The sequence below is a fragment of the Heterodontus francisci genome, chromosome 16 (assembly GCF_036365525.1).
Source record: "Heterodontus francisci isolate sHetFra1 chromosome 16, sHetFra1.hap1, whole genome shotgun sequence".
Lineage (NCBI taxonomy): Eukaryota > Metazoa > Chordata > Chondrichthyes > Heterodontiformes > Heterodontidae > Heterodontus > Heterodontus francisci.
Window position 1 is genome coordinate 45,151,388 of NC_090386.1, and position 20,309 is coordinate 45,171,696.

Consider the following 20,309-nt stretch of genomic DNA (forward strand, 5'->3'; position numbering starts at 1 on the left):
GGCCCACACCTGCCCAGAATGAGGTATATTAATTTCACCACATGGACATTAAATTTCAAATTGTTGCTGGGAAGAACAGAAGGCCTGTTACAAGGACTGCCAGACCTTGGCTGGAAAACAACATTTACATACTAACAGACATTGAAGGCAGGGAAATGCATTCCATTCCCTGCTAAGATGATACAATACACAGAGCCAAGACATGGTCAGACCAGTTAGTTTTATAACTAACCTGCTTGGCAACCTGGGGGTTTCTGAATTGTAAAGTTTGAACTGAGAGGGCAGAATGCTCCTGGACTGAAGAAGACCTCCTGTCTGTCTGCCTGCTCCTATCTCTTTCTCACAGAACTCTAAAACCCACTGAAGATACATGAGCCTCAAGAGAGAAAAGTCTCCTACAGCAAACAAGGTTTAAGAAGAATACTGGGCCCCAATGAAAAGCAAGATCTACCTACAATCAAAGATCCTACAGTGAGCTCGAAGCACAGTATAAAAAAACGTTCTTCAGAGATTGCCTCAAACTTTTCCACTTTATTTTTCTTCTGCTCTTTCTGCCCCGATCTGCATATGTGCATGCTAGCATGGGCACGTTGTGTATCCTTAGGCATTAACCGAATTAGAGTTTAGGTTTAATAAATTTCGCTTTTCTTCTTTAAACCTGAGAAAACCTGTTGAGCTGGTTTCTTTGCCTTATAATTGGAAAGCAATGAAAAAGGATTCACCAAGAGGGAGCTAAAAGCACGGCGTGTTTGAAATTAAATCCTGTTACAGCAAGACCAGAAGAAGAGAAACGGAACCCTGGACCTCTTTCTCACCTGGTCGTAACAAGATAAATAAATGAACATAATTACAGTCATGTACTGTTACTTCCTGTTACAGTCTCCACTACAGTGCCACCTACAGTCATACAATGATAATGAATCATCTGCTCATATTATTTGATATTGTACTACCTGTCATCATCAATATAATAGAAAAATTGTTTTATTTCATAATGTAGAATATTTGTATTGGGATTATTTTATGAGAAAATTAGAAATTGTAAAATAGTTTCCTTCAATCTTCAGAGAAATCTGGCATGTTAGTTAGTGGAGCCAAGGATAAAGGAAGTTTCTTCATCTTTGGTCATTGTAGCCAGCAATATTCAAATAAAAGTACATTTTCATAACATGAGTCGGTTGTAAGACAACCGAGGGAGCAAGACAATAGTGGGAAATGAGACTCATTAATAGGATTTTTAAATGGAAGCTAGTAGCATATTTAATTACATCATGATAAAGATTCTCAGTTTTTCTGATATATTCGATTAGGAGGAAGCTTTCACCCAAGACTAACAAGTGCCCGAATAACATTGCATCTTCTGTAACAATGCATCTGCTTTTTGCGAAGTTGACTGGGAAAATAGCTTCAAACTGCTACAGTGGAACTGCAAAGGGCACAAAAGCATAGAAGGAAGCAATTTGCCCTATCATTTGCTGGAGTAATCGAAAACTAATCCACATATGCTCCCCACATAGCTCTAGTTCATGTTTTGTATCAAGTTATTATTTCTGTTCTCTTGTATTCTATGGTCATAAATTATAAAATCCAAAATCTAAAATGTAATTGGAATTGTTTTTACATCTTCATCGACCTGGACTTGCATTTTTAGGGAATTAGGTGTTTGAACCACTAGATCTCTCTGTTAACCCAATCTTTCACTGGCCCTGATTTTAACTTTCCCCCCATTCCTCGCTTGTTGGAAAGTGGGTGTCCGGAATAGTTAAAATGAGACCAGTGATTTACCCTCTCCAATTCCCTGCCTTCCCATTGGGTCATGATCTTAACCTGCTCTTTTGAGAAGGCGAGCAGAACACCTGCAGGAAGGAATCAAATTCCTGTTTAAATATGCACATCGGGTCCTGATTATATCATTGGGACCTGATGTCAATTGTAGTCAAAGGCATGAGTGGGCAAGCAGTGATGGCTTCCCTATTAGGCCAGGTCTGCCAGGAGTAGGATTGTGGGCCAGAAGAGGATCAGGAGGTAAGCTTGAAAAATGTAATTTTAGGTTCCCCAAGGTCCAGGAGGAACAGGAACACTCTTCCAGGCCTCACATAGAAGATTTGGGCCTCCCCTGCCCCTGGCAATTGTTGTAATCAGTCAGACGGCACAGTGGCGCAGTGGTTAGCACCGCAACCTCACAGCTCCAGCGACCCGGGTTCGATTCTGGGTACTGCCTGTCTGGAGTTTGCAAGTTCTCCCTGCGACCGCGTGGGTTTTTGCCGGGTGCTCCGGTTTCCTCCCACAGCCAAAGACTTGCAGGTTGATAGGTAAAGTGGAGCTGCAAATGAGATATTAGAGTCACATGCAGCTTTGGAGCTGCAGGTTGACGGCCCCTGGTCGAGATCATTACAGGCTGGAGATTGACCTGAATGATTCACTGCATACAGTCACACACCAGCCGGACATTAAAGTTCTGGTACATGGCAGAGTTGACATCCACTGCTCCAAAGCAATGTGCATGCAACATGGGGAAGCCAGCAATCCTAGAAAAGCTGTATACTTACTCTACCTGTTTCTCTCTGGCAAAAGAGAATGATATGTAGCTCGCTCTCTTTGAATGGAGAGTATCAGTGATCTCTCTTATACAACAATGAATGGCAAACTGGGAGATGTTGCAAATACCTCCAATACCAGCCTGTAATGATCTCGACCAGGGGCCATCAACCTGCAGCTCCAAAGCCGCATGTGACTCTAATATCTCATTTGCAGCTCTCAACCTTTTCCAGTTGGATCGCATTAACATGAAAAAAGCCTAAAATAATTAAGTCATGAAAAGTAAGAGAGCGTTTTTAATGTGGAGATAAAAGGCTAATCATCATGCTGCATTTTACAGTTTCAAATGCTTATTTTAACGAAAAATATCATTGTGCTCTAAATAAATCTGTTTGAGTGGTATAGCTATCACAGAATCATAGAAAAGTTACGGCACAGAAGGAGGCTATTCAGCCCAAGATGTCTGCGTCAAAGTTATCAATTATCATGGAACAGGTTTTATGATTGCAACCACTATTGTTTCTAATATAGCTGAGATGATAAATTATTCTGAATGTGCTGTTAGAAGCTACTTTATATCACGAGAATTAATAGCCGAAAAAAATGTCTCAATTCTACGCATCTTGGGCTAGATTTTAAAGCCCCTCTGCCGTTGGGAGTAGAGGCAGGGGGGCAATGAAGATCGGTACATTGCAGGCCAGCCACCAACCCCGACAGCAGCAGGCCCCGTACCAATCGTTTCGGCCGTCCCACCATTCGGCACCAGGACCCGCATTAAAATATGTCAATGCCGACTTATCATGTAGGCCAGTACATTGCCATCTTCATTCTTGCCACCAACAATGCCGCCCCTTCGAATCCCCATTTGGGGAAACGTGGCGTGACACCTGTGGGGAGGTGGGAGGAGGTTTTTTTTTCTGTGCGAGAGGTGAGGAGTGGGGTGACAAAGCTATGGATTGGTTGGGGTCTGAGGGGGCGTGGTGATGGGAAGGGGTAAAAGACAAAGGTGTCGAACTTTTTTTAGAGGTTGTGGGGGGAAGATCAAATTCACAATATTGGAAATCCGGGGTGGGGTGGAAAAGGGCAGGAATGTTTGGAAATGCCATTAGGAGGGTGGGAAAATGCATGGAAATGTCATTTAATTCTGTTTTGTGAAACTTTATATTACCTGGCCCTTTAAATTTTAAACATCCACTGATGGTTGTAAGCCCTTTAAAAATTGTGCTGCCGCCATGGGAGGCAGGTGCTGTAGCCATGCAAATGAGCTACTGCATTTGAAATCGCGGCGGCTCCGTGACATAGTGCCCATGTGGCGAGCCGCATTTTTCAAGTCTGCCGCCTACTTCAGCAGCGGACTCTTAAAATGCAGCCCCTTAACTGACTTTGCTGACAAAACTATTTTTAAAAAGTGTCAAAAAATGTGATAATTCAGAGTTAAGTTTATTTTCATTTTGATTTTTTTCTCTTGATACATGTTTTATTTACTTTATGTGCAAATTAAGCATTCCACTAGTGACACTTGCCAATTTGCCAAGTATTTGGTTTAGAAATGTTACATTTTAGTCTTGTGGCTCCCAACAGTTTTTATTTTAGGCATTTTTTTTTAAAAAGGCTCTTCAGTTAAAACAGGTTGCCAAAGCCTAATCCCGATGCACAAAAGTTCATGGCCACGGTTACCTTCATAGCCACTGACAATGTGGTCCTTGCTCTGCTCTGAGGTTGCAGTTGTGGTTGCAGCAGGTGGCAGTTTTCAGTGAGGGTATCTTTACTGAAGTGCAGACATTTCACACATTGTTCCTCGCTGAGGTTTAGCTGGGAGAATTGCTTCCTGGGTAAATTATGGCCTCTTGCTGAAAGCCCTTTTCCACTCCCTCTTCCTCCCTCTTTTAGCAGATTGTCCTGCTCTGTGTGGCCCCTGCTCATTCTCCCAATCATGCTGTATTCCAAGGGGAATTCGAACTATTACATCAATGTCTGGGAGCAACTGGTTTGTGTGGAATCCTTGAAATCAGCACAAGGCTCTTCAGCACCTATCACACCACTCACTCCCTGCTACTTGAAAGAACTATGAAAAGCAACAAAAACTTGTACAATCACAGCAACAGCTTTAAGAAACCAATTCGCAACTAACTTGTAAATAGTTGATGATCCCTTTAAATAGCACTTGGGGGTTCTTCCTACTGCTGAATGAGTGTTAAGAGAAGACATCGCTGGAGACTTGTTCTCCAAAATGTCATCACTGGCGTCAGATGCTATCGTTACACATTGATTGACATCATGATCTAACTGTTCCCCCTGTTCTGTATGCTTCCAGCAAACGTTCACTGTGCATGCACTAACCAAAATGGGGCCAGGTATGATTTACAGCAAAAATGCAGGCGTACATTGGACGCCATTTTAGTCTCTGAATCGCACCCATAGTGCCCAAGCAGTGGGAGAAGAGCTAACGAGCCCAATTTTACATACTTTGTTCCTGTTGATCAGTCAGTTTTGTACCTATGTTGCTCTCTTTCCCCTGTGTCATATGCTGGAATTTTCCTAACAAGTTTTGTTAAAATTAACATTTGAAGAAAAGCTCAGGTTTGCCTCACCACAGGGTGATGTACATCCAACAATATAACTCTGTTCTGCCAGTTTGCACCAATCCAAATCAGGTACAGGTATAAAAAACTGGTCTCTTCACTGTAAAAGGATCAAAGGTTAAATAAATCTTCTGCTGTATTGGGAAGTCTACCTGGAATTTACATTCAGCCTTCCTCTATTGCATTAGTTTCAGAATAAATGGCCAGATTATCTGCAATAAAATTGACTGAAAGTCTTGTATATAATGTTCAAGATTCAATGTTAGTGTATAAATTTCGATGTCTGCGAGTTGGACACTTCCCAAAAGGAATGTAATAGAAATGTACAGTCTAAAGTGGGTAGGGAACATGAGAGAACTAATGAAAATTTGATATTAAATATGAAAACAGTTTGTCACTCTTCAGTTAAATTGCTAAAGTAATTAGCTCATTTATCATCATTAAAAATAAATCTTAAAAACATTGTTTTCATGATTGAATGAAATAGCTTTACAGCTTAGCCTTATTTTGCTATAATGGGCAAGTTTTAATTGTTTCTATCCATGTGCAAAATCCATCAGAGTTTCAGAAAGTATTTCTTGAACTTCTGTGTGTATATTAACTGGAATTTGTGGTCAGAATTTTTGAGCTTTCTCTTTATAAAACTACAGACAGACATCCCCTAAGAAGCAATACTAGGGGGCTTGAGTCATTGCATTGCATTTGCACAGAAATTATGCTCAAGGTTACACCGGTTTCTGCACCAAATTTGTGGAAATTTCCTGTGGAATTCTTAACACATAGCAGAACATAAGAACGAGCAGTAAAATATGCAACTGCATCACCACCAATTGTTGCCCATAGATCTTACAACTGAAGATGCAATTTTTCAACTGGCATGTTCCCAACAGAAGATAAAGACCCCAATTTTCACTGGGACAGGATTTCCAAGTTCGATGGCAGGGCAGATTTCTGGTCGAGTTTGAACGCTGTGGAGTTTTAACTTCATAGAGTGTGTGGTTTCTTTTCAACAGGATCCCTACCCAGAGGCCGGCCTGATTGACAACCTTGGCTACCCATCAGATGGAGAATGCTGCAAAAGCGGTTGTATCCCATGAGCAGGCAAGTTTCCAGCTGCTGGGGTAAATATTGCAAGGGGGTAATGGTATAGCATGGCTTGGAGGGTTGGGGGTTGATTACAGAGAGATCGGGGAAGGGATGGCTGGTTAGGAAGCTCAATGATCATGGGCTACCCTGATCATGGTGGGGGTAATAGTCGCTGATCATGAGGGGAGGTCAGTTATTGAAGCGGCATATGATTGCGGGTGGGGGAATTGGTGGTTCAGTTATCCTGTGAGGGGTTAGTGAAATGTGTGGAGTGGGAAACTGGTTTGCTTGTGGGGTTTCATGAGGAAGCACGCCTGCTCCTCCTGGGCTGCAAGCAGTGCCAAAATAGCACATAGCTCTTCCATGCAGCAGTCCTCATCTCCCATTAGCTGCCTGGTTTCCTGAGGCTTGAGTACGCAGCTCCTTAAACTATTAAAGAGCAGCCTCCACCGCCCCACTTTCTGGGAGCAGGTTGGTTGTACGCCCGCATCCAACCATTGTTAAAACTGGAAGTGGGCAGGTTGAAGGAGCTTGAGTTCACTATGAAGGATACGAGCAACAACAGACCTCTGATGAAGAAACATTGTCACCTAATCTGACAACCACCAACTCAGATATGCATATTTTAGTGGTAGTATAGAGTCGCAATTGGTATGTGGTGAGTCGCCAGGCACAAGGTGGTTGCAGCAATGCCTAGGGGAAAGGATAGTATGTGTGCCAGCTTATTTTAATGGGGCAGCATACAGAGAACACTGATGGCTGGCACACTGGGGGAGATGGTGGGGTAGTGGTAATGACACTGGATTAGTAATCTAGAGCCCAGGCTAATTCTCTGGGGATATGGGTTCAAATCCTACCTTGGCAGAGACAGAGTTAACATTTTAGGTCTGTAACCTTTCATCAGAACTGCTAATGAAAAGATCAAGAGTGAGTGAGAGGCCAGTTCAGGTCACAGACCTGAAAAGTTAACTCTGCTTCTCTCTCCACAGATGCTGCCAGACCTGCTGAGGATTTCCAACACTTTCTGTTTTTATTTCAGATTTCCAGCATCCACGGTATTTTGCTTTTATTTTATGTGAAGACTGCATAGTTATCCCTTTAAATACTGCTATGGGAGGGTGGGGGGAGGGGTCCTTTGTTCAGCTGAGTACGTGTTCGGGTGGTAGTGATTAACACAGGACCAGTGCGTTCTAAAATGGAAGATGGTGGCCAAATGAGGATTATAGTCAGGGCATATCACGTGAACCATACTAGAAGTGGCTGAAAGCATTCTGGTTGACATGTTTTGAGTTTCGGGCCTCCAGAGCACATGCACCAGCAGCACTATGGATCTGAATTTCGCAGCCATAGTGCCTGTGTCTGTATTTCTGTTTCATGGAGTTTTCCTGCTAAATCATGCAACTTGCTTGTGCGATGTTTAAAACAGAGCAGTCTGATGCTTCACAGATAGAGTGTTGCCTCAGTTAGTCTGGCAAGCACCACCAAAACTTGTGAATATCAGAGAAATCTGGATACAAACTCAGTTGTCCAGTTGAAATCCAATTTTATCACCAAGCCTACTGGAGAGTTCATTTCTGGCTTAGCTTTTCATTTTACATACCACTAAATAGTCAATGGCTCCATTGCTATGTGCACTAACAAAATTAAATTGCATACATTCACCATGGCATCAAATTAAAACCAAGACTGGAAATACTCAGCAGGTCTGGCAGCATTTGTGGAGAGAGAAGCAGAGTTAACATTTCAGGTCAGTGACCTTTCTTCAGAACTGGCAAATATTAGATATGTGAAAGGTTTTAAGCAAGTAAAGCGAGGGTGGGGCAAGAGATAACAAAGGAGAAGGTGTAGATAGGACAAAGTCACAGAGAATAACCGACCAGAAGGTCATGGAGCAAAGGCAAACAATATGTGTGTTGAAAGACAAAGCATTCGAACAGATAGAGTGTTAACAGACTGAAAACTGAACAGCCGCAAGTACCAACATGAATGTACAAACATGAACAACACTAATGCCAAAAACAAAGAGAAAGAAAGACATGTACTTACATAGCATTTTTCATACCCTCAGGACATCCCAAAGGGTTTAGAACCAATGAAGTGCTTTTTGAAGTGTACTCACTGTTGTAAAGTAGAAAACACAGCTGTCATTTTGCAGATAGCAAATTCCCTCAAACAACAATGAAATAAAGGACCAGATCATCTGTATTAGGTGTTGCTTGGTGTCATGCAGACTACCGCCACCAACCCCCCACCCCCACCAGCCAAGAATGAGGTGTATTAATTTTGGTAATATGAACATTGATTTTAAACTGTTGCTGGAGTGAAGAAATTACTTGTTAAAAAATCACCAGACACTTGGCTGGAAGTACATTTTCATATTAAAAGATGCTGCTTGTGTAGACAAAGGACTACTCCCTGCTCCAATTAAGCCAAGTGGATTTTGATCACCAGACATTGAAGGTAAGGAAGAGCATTCCAGAGACTGCTAAGGTGAAACAATCCACAAAAGCCAGGACTCGTTAAACCAGCTGGTCACATGACTAAGTGTCTGGTCCAGGTTTTTTTGAACTAGCCACAGAGAGTTTGAACTCAGAGAGACTGTTTGTTCCTGGACTGAGAAGACCTCTCCTGTCTGCTCCCATCTCTTTCTCATGGAACTTCAAACCCACAGAAGATACGTGACCCTCAAGAGAGAAAAGTCTCCTACATCAAACAAGGTTTAAGAATAACACCGGGCCCCAACGAAAATCAAGACCTACATACAATCAAGGACTCTACAGCGAACTACAAAAACAGTAAACAAAACCATCTTCAGATATTGCCTCAAGCTTTTCCACTTTATTTCTTCGGCTCTTGTCTGTCTCGATCTGCATGTGTGTATCGCGTGTGCATGCTAGCGCGGGTGTTTCACGTATCTGAGGCATTAACCGAATTAGAGTTTAAGTTTAAAGAAGTTCAACCTTTCTTCTTTAAACCTAAGAAAGTCTGTTTGGCTGGTTTCTTTGCCTTATAATTGGAAAGCAGTGAACAAGGATTCACCAAGGGGGAGCTAAAAATATGGTGTGTTCAAAATTAAACCCTGTTACAGTAAGACCAGGTGAAGGCTGAGAGGGGACCCTAAACCCCTTTCTCACTTGGTCGTAACACTTAGGAAATAAATATTGGCCAGAACAATGGAAACTCTCCTGCCCTTCTTCAATTTGTGCCCTGGGATCTTTTGCGTCCATCTGAAAGCTGGCACCTCCGACAGTGCAGCACTTCCTCAGTGCTTCACTGAAGTGTGGGCCTGAATTATGTGCTTAAGTCACTGTCTCAGAGGCAAGAGTGCTACCACTGAGTTATGGCTTTTAGCAAAGCCATTGTTAACATTATTAAATCCTGAATTATTCATAATTACTTTCTGAGGCTAACATCTCTATTTGCATTTTTTGTGTGATATTTGGCTAGGATATTCCTCGGAGCTTCTCCCATTCCGCTGGCTACATTCTCTCACTTTTTTCAGAAGTGCAGCTTATAATCAGAATTGACCTTCCTTGTAATCAAAATTTATCTTGTTTGTAATCAGGGATTACCTGCTTGTAAACAAGGTTTACCCTGCTTATAGCATGATTTCTGCCGTACCTCCTCCAAAGTATTGCCAGCAAAGTGGAAGCAGCTCAAAAGGATTTCCTGGCCATTGAAACCAGAGTAACTTCACTCTGTCAGTACCTTCTGCCCTGGGGCCTCACTCCCAGAGGCTCTTTGGCCTCTGCTGCTCCTTCAGTAAGTATAGTGCAAGTGTCAGTAAGAAATTGATTTAAAAACACAAACAATATTGCTTTCATCTTCAGAAGTCTCACTTGTGCCAATATAAAATAACTTTGGTCATGCTGCACCCAAATCTTTGAGTGAAGATTTATTCCAGTGCATTTTTCACACAGGAAAGTAAAGCAGCAGTTTAAACCTATTTTTGGTTTCAGTCTTAAAACACGTGGACACGATCTGTTTTCTAACACATTTTGCACTGCATGACCCAAATAATTACTGGTTCCATTTTTCACTCACAGCAACTGTGTATTTTATATTAGCAACACGGAATGAACAAAATTAATTTTACTTCAGTAATGCATTAGTAAATTCAGAAATCCATACTTCAAACAGTTACATTAAAGGTGCTGGAATAAAAAAAAGGTCAGAACAATTAGCTCGGCTCAATGCTGTCCAATTTCAAATGATTTTTGAACACTTATACAGTGGCACAGAGTATTCCTGTGGATCTTGCAACCCAGAAATACTTCAATCTGGCCAGACATTAGAACACAGCCACCAAAATAGATCCATCAACTTGGTGTATTTCCCTGACAAAAATAATGTATGTGTCAAGTCCATTTTGTGATACCAAGGAAGCATTTTTTGAACCTATTTCTCGCGTTGGAACCTATTCTTGATTTAAGGTACAATTAACAATACTGCCGAAACGCTCCTTGACCTACAGTTTAACAAATAAATGCTCACTCTTCCCGACAGCTGCAGGTGCAAGACCAGCTGACATCACCCGACTCTTCTTCACTGAGGCATATTTGTGTTTTCTATGTTTTATATTTCTGTATTCCTAATAATGACAATTGATTCTGTGTTATCTTGAACATTTTTTGGTGGTGCACACTTTACTGTATGTGTAGAGTTTAAAGTACACAGTAATGTTCCCCTTTCTGTCTTTAACTGACAGTTAACTTACAATCAGCCACCAATATCCATCACTGCTCCTTAACTTGAACAAGATTAACAAGACCGTAAAACATCCAAACAAAGCACCAAGTACTTAAAATGCTGTTGAACTGCCTGTTACTATCCAAGGTTTCTACTCTGACACTTTTCATATGTTAACCTGCGCCTTTCCAGTGTTTTTCCCCTCAGCATACCCACGTACCAATCTGTATGCATGGTCAGTTGTAACCTCAGATGGAAATAGAAATCGGAGTTTACCTCTTTCAGCAGGAGGAAAGGAGACTGAAAAGAGGGATGAGAATCATGCTGCATCTCCTTCCAGTTAATTAATAAGACTATAGGAGGAGGCCACCTTCCCCTATTTTAGCTATTGAATGGAGCATGATGTGGGAACTATAACAAGGGATAGTATCACAGAAGACATTTTGGACATGAAATTTGGTTCCCCCAGCACTCTGTTTTTCACTTTTGTTTTCCTAAAATATACTTTATTCATAAAAAGCTGTAAAAAATATGTTACAAAGAAACAACTCCAAGTTGACATTCCAGAAGATGCAAAAAAAATCAGTTTCCTTCAGCACAGAAAGTGAGCTGTCTCACAGCCCTTCTATTCCATTTTACATGCAATGTACATTTGCATTACACAGCAAAGCCACATTTTGGTGTATACAGCCCGAGGGGTTTTACACAGGTTCCAGCCCTTTGGTTCACTATGGTGGGAGGACCTTACATTGTCGCCTTTTCCCATTGAGCCGTTGCAGTGACTGCTGCAAGCTTTAGTGCATCCCCCAGCACGTAGCCCTGGATGTAGTGGCGGTACAGTGGTGCAGTGGTTAGCACCGCAGCCTCACAGCTCCAGCAACCCGGGTTCAATTCTGGGTACTGCCTGTGTGGAGTTTGCAAGTTCTCCCTGTGTCTGCGTGGGTTTTCTCCGGGTGCTCTGGTTTCCTCCCACAAGCCAAAAGACTTGCAGGTTGGTAGGTAAATTGGCCATTATAAATTGCCCCTAGTATAGGTAGGTGGTAGGGAAATACAGAGACAGGTGGGGATGTGGTAGGAATATGGGATTAGTGTAGGATTAGTATAAATGGGTGGTTGATGGTCGGCACAGACTCGGTGGGCCGAAGGGCCTGTTTCAGTGTTGTATCTCTAAACTAAACTAAACTAAAACTAAACCTTGGAATGTGCCAGTCTGCAACACTCAGTCATGGACAACTCTTTGCACTGGAAGACCAGCAAGTTTCGGGCAGACCAAAGAGCGTCTTTCACCAAGTTGATGGTTCTCCAGCAGCAGTTGATGTTTATCTCGGTATACATCCCTTGGGAACAAACTGTAGAATACAAACTCCTGTGTTACCGAGCTGTCCGGGATGCACATTTTCTCAGTGCTATGAGTGCCGTTTTGCCTCCAAAATAGAGTCCACAATGTGCATGCACACTTCTGGTGCTAGCTGCGCCAGACCCCATTTTGGTGAGGGTGTTAGTGTGCGTGCAGGGAATGTCCATCAGAAGTATGCAGATCATGACATCAATTAGTGTATAATGCTGATTTTACACCAGTGCTGTCATTTTGGAGCTTAACACTCTAGCCGATGTCTTCTCTTAACATCGCACAGCTGAACGTGCGTTCAGCAGCAGAAAGGATCCCCACCTGTGCTGTTTAAAGCAATCCCCAACTACTTACAAATTAGTTGCTGTTTGATTTCTACTGGCTCTTGCTGCAATTGCAGAAGTGTTTGGTAGTTTCCAGAGTTGCTTAAAGTTGCTGAATTCTACAGGGAGTGGTATGGCACATGCTGAAGGACGTTGTCTTGGCTTCCAGGATTTCACACAAACCATTTGCTCATAGACATGGGTACAGTATTCTGTATCCCCGTGGGCTACAACATGACGGGGAGAATGAAAAGAGGCAACACAGAGCAGAACAAACTGCAGGAAGAAGGAAGAGGAGGAGGGGAGAATGGCTCTCAGGAAGAGGCAGGGTATTCAGGGACCAATTCTTTTACCTCAACCTCAACAAGGAACAGTGTGTCAGACATCTCTGCTTGTCTTAGGATGTCCTCTGAAATCTGTTTCAGCTAGAACTGCAACCTCAGAGTAAGACAAGTATTGCCAGTGCATGCAAAGGTGACTATGGCTGTGAACGTTTATGTGTCTGGCTCTTTCCAGGCTGGAAGTTGCTGTCCACAGTTGCACAGAGAGGTCAATGAGGCTCTGTAGTCCAGGATAGCTGAATACATTTCATTCTCACTTGCCAGAGAGAAGGAGGCATAGTGAGCACATGGCTTCGTAATGATTGCAGACTTCCCCAGGGTGCAGGGTGCCACCGACTTCAAGCAAGTCGCTTTGCAGGTGCCACATGTCAACTCTGAGATGTACCACAATCAGAAGGAATTCCAATCCCTTAATGTCCATCTGGTGTCAAACATAGGGAGCTTATCATGCAAGTCAATGCCCGGTATCCTGGCAACAGTCATGTGGGCATCATGGTAGTCCACTGTGCCTACTGTATATCAATCACCACAACAAACTAGAGGGTGGCTACTGGGCAACAAGGGATTTCCTGTGATGACATAGAAACATAGGAAATAGGAGCAGGAGTAGGCTATTCAGCCCTTCGAGCCTGCTCCACCATTCATTATAATCATGGCTGATGACACTGGTGCACAATCCATGCACACCTGGGCAGCATGTATATAATGAAAACCATGCTGGCACACAAAATATGATAAAGCAGACTTTTGGGATGCTTAAACAATTCTTCCACTGCCTGGCTCCTCTGGAGGAGCCCTGCAGTGCTTGGCAGAGCATGTGTCAAGATTCAACATGGTTCGTTGCATTTGCATAACCTCTCCATCATGAGGGCACTGCCTTTCCACCAGCTAAATAGCGACCAGCTGAGGAGGAAGAGGAGAAGGACAAGGAAGAGGATAAGGAAGGGAGGAGGCAATCCATCAGCCCCTTTCTTGCCAGGATATCCATGATCGACTCATCCGACTATGATACCCCATTGGCTGCAGCAAGGTTGGTAGAAGGCAGCTGACTTTAAATGGGGGAGAATGCAGATGGCCTTGCAGGATGACCATGAGCAGATTTGGCACTAGAAGGCACAGCTATGGATTGCATCATCCCAGCATGGGTGGCAGCAGGCTTGGAAACAGCAAGGGCACTATGGAGTGGCAGTGATGGGAGCACGAATGGTTTCATCCTGAGAAAGGACAGCAAATTTGTACTCCACAGAGCCACTGTCTCTCCCCTGGGATGGCGCCTCAGCAATCCTAGTAATGTGTTGGAGGACAGGTTGCTGGACTGCTGTAATGTCTTAAAGCCTGTTTGAACACTGGTATTCTCAGCTATGATGGCAGTAGTCTGAGCTTACATGGTTGTAAACTGACCTTGTCTGAGTTCAGTCTGAACTTCCACTGCAGCACTCAGACATTACTTAGTTTTTACTTGTGCAACAATGGAAGCTGAGATATCAGCAATCAGACACTGAATAATGGTTGGGTGTGCAAATGGAGTTGGCTACCACTTCCATGCTGGAAAGGATGGACTCCAAGCTCTTCACAAAGTCCCATGCCAGATTGTGCCAGACTCCTGCCAATGCACAAGCATTTTACTGTGCATACCCATCAGTCTTCTTCTGCAGGCCGCCCCATTGATGTCCTCATCTGAGTCCTCTGCAGCAGAACACATCTGCAACTTCACCTTCTGGTGAGATGGCAACTGTGCTACCCTTGTCCCTGGCCCTGATTGCCGATCACTCATGCCCAGTATCTCACCACATGCAGATCCCGCCTCTAAACTGTCCTCGAAAGTATGTGAACAGTGTCAGTATCTGAGCTGGTGGCTGTGAGTGTGAGAGCAAGTGATAGTGTTTCTTCTTCATCACTGTATTCCTCCTTTTCCACCGCTTATTTTTATTCCATCACCTAGCCAGGTTGCAGTTCTTGGGTATCTGGAGGGAGAAAGGTGCAAAGTTGGGTTGTGGTGAGGGGAGGGAACAGGGGAAAGCAAGAGGTGCAAATTTATACCATCTGGAGCTTGTAAATCAGAAAAGATTATGAGCTGAGTAGGAAGTGGGTGGTGAGGAGGAGGATTCAGTGTGAGGATACCGTCATCTTCGATGGTTTCAGCATAACTGCCGACCACAGCCTTAATCATGGCCACTCCAATGATAGTGAGCACCATCTTCTCAATCGGGATACGGACTTGTAACCGTGACTGTCCCCTGTCGGATAGGTGCTGCTGCCTCCAGTTATGCACCACCTTGTCTTGCTAGAGAGAGAGAAATGTGTCACTGAGTGTGGTGCAACGTGTTTGGGTGGTGTGGCTATCATGGTTGCATAGCTGGTCGTGTGCGGAAACTGCAACATGTGGGTGTGAGGCTTGCAGCGGTGTTAATTGTGTGAGTGAGGTGAAGCTATGACTGTGAAGTATGTGTCGTGATTGATAGTTTGTTGGTAGGTGAGTGATGGGGGTAAGGTGCATTGAGCGGGATGTGAGGGTGGTGGTGCAGTTGCTGGCACATGGAATTTGAAGATACATTGACCAGTTATGTGAGGTCATTAAACTTCTTGTGGCACTACCTCCAGGTCTTGGGATCTTGACTCAAGGACTTCTCTGCTATCTGGTCCCAATGCCTTTGCAAAGTTTGTACAGAGGGCCTCCTGGCCCCTGCAGATAGATGACATCTCTCCTCCAGTCTACCTCTTGCACCAAGGCCTCCAGTGCACCACTGAGAATCTTGGAGCCTGCTCTCTGCCATGTTTGCCATTCTCCAGTCTTTTCTAAGTCAGAATCACTTGTAGAATGATATCCAGCACCTGCTACAGCCACAATGTGCCTTACCTTTAAGAAGTGTATACTGACTTTAAGAAGCACAGTCTAACTTTAACTCATGCTAGCTTTTCACAATTTTGCACCCCCTGCTCAGGCGTGCAGCCACTCAACAGTGTGTTTGCTGCTGACTGCATGTTACAATCTTTTAAATTAGCAGGCAACATGAAGTTTGCATGCTACCTGAATTGGAAGCAACCGACAGAGGTTAATCTCGCATTGTTGTATGATTGCCTTTAAGAATGATGCACCTTTAAGATCTTAGTATTCTTCTTCTTTCTTCATTGGCCTCCTTATCTCGAGAGACAATGGGTAAGCGCCTGGAGGTGGTCAGTGGTGTGTGGAGCAGCGCCTGGAGTGGCTATAAAGGCCAATTCTAGAGTGAAAGGCTCTTCCACAGGTGCTGCAGAAAAATTTGTTTGTCGGGGCTGTTACATAGTTGGCTCTCCCCTTGTATGCTTAGTATGTTATCTTAGTATGCTAATGAGCTAAGTACCAGAATATGGTCATGTGACTATGTGCCAGTCTCACTCTGCAACTGTAACACTTAGAGGCAAGTCATGTAAATAGTTAGCTCTGCACTGTTAGATGCGAATAGATCTGTTCGGCATCTTCAATCAACTGAACTCCATGCAACTCATTTATGCTGCATCAGACAACATAAAAAGCTTCTCATTACAATCCATGTATCTGTTTTTGGGACTGGTCCAATTTCACAGCCTTTTTCTTTGCATGGTTGTATGTTCTGGCTGCAATATATATAGATTCAAGTTCTCACTCAGCGAAGTTTCCTACGTGTTTACTCAAGGGGAGGTTCTAAGTGGAAGCCAGATATATCCTCATGGAAGGAAAGTGTGTTCAGATGAAGAATATTCACTAGGCCACTGTCCTCCCAGTCTTGAAAACAAATGGTTCATGATTACTAAGGGAATAAAGTCAACACCTCCAAATCTCCTGTGGGAAGAGTAGCACAACTACCTTTCTTATGATTCCCCCCACAAGCAGGCAACACAGAAGGGAAACTTTTGGAAGTATGTGAAGCACAAGTATGCAAACGCTATATGGGCTACACTTGTATCACTGGTTAGAGCTAGGAAATAATGTAATTGTTTGTAGCAGAAAAATTACATTTCTACTAAGGTTTTCATCATGATAAGTTTATAAAACATTTATTGATTGTGCTGACTGGTGTGGCCTAACAATTTATGAAAAAATATCATTTGTTTTATTCTCGTAAGCTGCAAGAGAAAGAGTAAGCGGCAACTGAACATATATAAAGACCTATATGCATCTCAGCATTGATCTGCCACTTAAATCAATAGTTCTTCTAAGTGTCTAAGACTTTCTGGTGATGAGTAATGATGGTGATAGATTAAATAGTCCAATTACAATAGAAATGATTACTGAGGGAGTTAGGAGTCACCAGTTGGACAAAAAAAACTAGTGAAGATTGATAACCAGTGGGTTTTGCAACACTGTTATGAGAAGTGGCACTATTGCTCACAGAATTATAATACTCCCTTGAATGCAGTTCATTCACAGAGATGTAGGTTGTGTACGTTCTTTTAATAAGATAGATTGTTCCAGGTAATTGTTCTTAAAAACTGATCACCATGCTTAGGTCTGAGTTTAAAATACTAGGCTAGGTTCTGACTACACGTCTGAAAGTAATGATGGGGTGAGGGTTGGGAAGGGAAAAGTTGCAGGGTCTGCAGTAACATTATGACCTTGAAATTCTATGGGGGTTCTCATAGCTTCCTGCTGGAAGTCCATTGAAAGACTGGCAGAATCTTCAAAGAAACAACACTAATGGCCATTCACATTGTGGAAACGGATTTTAACTTTTTGATCTGCCGGAAGCTGAAGGGCCCGGTAGCACATGGAAAAGCTGGAAGTCAGGATTTCCACACACACTGTGGAGTTTTAAGTCCGCAGAATGCATGTGACATCACTGACAGGTTCCCTGCCCAGAAGACAGCCTGATTGACAGGCTTGGCTTCCAGTCGGGCAGTCAAAACTGGAAAAGAGGCCGTGTGACCAGGTCAGTCTGGATTCCAGCTGGGGTGCGGGAACCTTCCAATCCAATGGGGGTGTCCAATCCTGGGTGGGATTGGGGGCTTAATCCCTTTGGGGGGGGGTCCAATCCTGGGAGGTATGGGCAGTCAGAAGTCTTGTTGGTGGGTGTGGGGGTCGAAGGCCTCAGGTGAGGGGGGTGGTATTTGAGGCCTGGAGTGAGGGAATGGAGGTTTGGAGGTGGATATTAGAGGCCTGGAGGGGACGGGTTGGAGGCCTGGGGCTTGGGTGGTTGCAGGCCTTGATGGAAGTACTTCGGAGGGGAGATCAGAACCATTGGGAAGGTATCCAATCATGAGGCGGAGAGGTTTGGTACTTACCTCCTGAATCCTATGGTCTTCACCGCTCCGTAGCTGCTGGGTTTCCTGAGGCTTGGGAAACTCAGAGTTAAATTGAAAATGGTGCATAAAAATTAGGCACACAGCCTCATTATAACATTTAAAGTGCCAGTTCACCTCCTGGGAATGGGTTGGCTGTTGGCCCCCCCTTGCCATTTCTGCTAAAACTGGAAGTGCGCAAGTTGGAAGCGGTTTGGAGTCAGATTCAGATTTTTAACATTTTAATATCTCACCCAACCCAAACCCACCAGTTGTTTGGCATTAAAATATCCCTTGTTTCTCTGGAGTTCCACCGATCGCTTACTAGAATGATGGTGGGAGACTGGGAAAACTGTGGAATGTCAAAGCCTACAACTGCATTCAAAAAGTATACATTTACAATTTTGCTACACATATTGACCAGACCAATTCTTTCTGTAATATAGTGAGTGACATTCCAAGTGAATAAACTGAATTTTTAAAGAGATTATTGTGGAAACGTTATGAGTTAACCTATTACTCCTCATTCACAGCAAGAATGAGAAAACCGCAGTCACTAAACACAGGTGGGATGGGATGGAGCAAGGGAATCTTTTTTCACTGTTCCATTATTATTTGGAATATTCAAATATCAAATCTTTTTACCTGTGCAAATATTTATGCAAATTATCTTCATCTCACACAAGATACATTACATTTGCCTGATAGTTACTCTTATTTTCTATTGTAAGCGAACCATTATGGCTGTGCTTAGCGAGCCTAACCTATCAATGGAATTGTTACAGGAAAGATATAATCGTGATGTATAATTATATGTTCCCGTTTCAGCTGCAAAAAAAATACGTGGATACAATGTCACTATTTTTTCTATTTCATTGCTTGTTGGATTTGTAAGATGAGAATAGCCTCCAGACAAAAGTTGTTTGTTTCAAATGGGCCTGAATTAGTTCTTTAACAAAGATATTTTGGATTAAATTAATAGAATGATCTTTGAGGACTGCAAAATATTTATGCATTAAAATCAAAATATAATTGTAATTTTAAACACAGACTTTAAAAATGTAGGCTTACTTCCTATAATGTCCTGCTTGCACAATCCTGATTTAAAGAAAATTACAATTAACACTGTGTATTATTTGAGAGAAAAGTGAACAAGTTAAACAGACCAAATGTACAATCCTGCAATACTAAGCAGTATAATATGAAAGGGTTATAAATCCTGAAACACAGGAGAGGGAAGGACACTTCTTGATTTTCTGTGATTGAGTATTATAGGACAGTGTAAATACAGAGGAGGTACGCAAAACAAGCAATAGTGAATAGGAAGCTGGTTTTATACCCCACTCGATTTTCTTTTCATTAGTTATCTCCTATTTTGCTCTGCTGAATATTGATTTCATCATCAAAATCTCTAAATATAATGACATTGCCAGTAGAATGCCTTTGGCTCCTGTTACGATCAGTTGAGAAAGAGGTATAGGGTTCCCTTTCAGCCTTCACCTGGTCTTACTGTAACAGGGTTTTATTTTTAAACACAATGTGTTTATAGCTCCCCCTTGGTGAATCCTTGTTCACCGCTTTCAAATTATAAGGCAAAGAAACCAGCACAAACACACAGTTTTTCTTAGGTTTAAAGAAGATTGAAATTTATTCAATTTAAACTTTAATTCGGTTGACGCCTACAGATACACGACGCACCCATGCTAGCATGCATACGTAATACACACATGCAAATCGAGACAGAAAAGACCAAAAGAAAGAAAGTGGAAAAGTTTGAGGCAATCTCTGAAGGGGGTTTTTGTTATGGGTCTTCGAGCTCACTGTAGAGTCCTTGATTGTAGATAGATCTTGCTTTTCATTGGGGCCCAGTATTCTTCTTAAACCTTGTTCGCTGTTGGAGACTTTTCTCTCTTGGGATTCCTGTGTCTTCAGTGGATTCAGTTCCATGAGAAAGAGATGGGAGCAGACAGGAGAGAATGTAGCGAGCCAGCCAGGAAAGGTCTTTTCAATTCAGGAACAAACAGCTTTCTGCCTGTTCAAACACTGCCTCTATAATTTACAACTCTCCAAATTGGCCAGCAGGATAGTTAGGTGACTGATTGGTATAAGCACTTTACTGATCACATCAAAACACATCTTTACTGATGTGATAGATATTCTAAGCAGA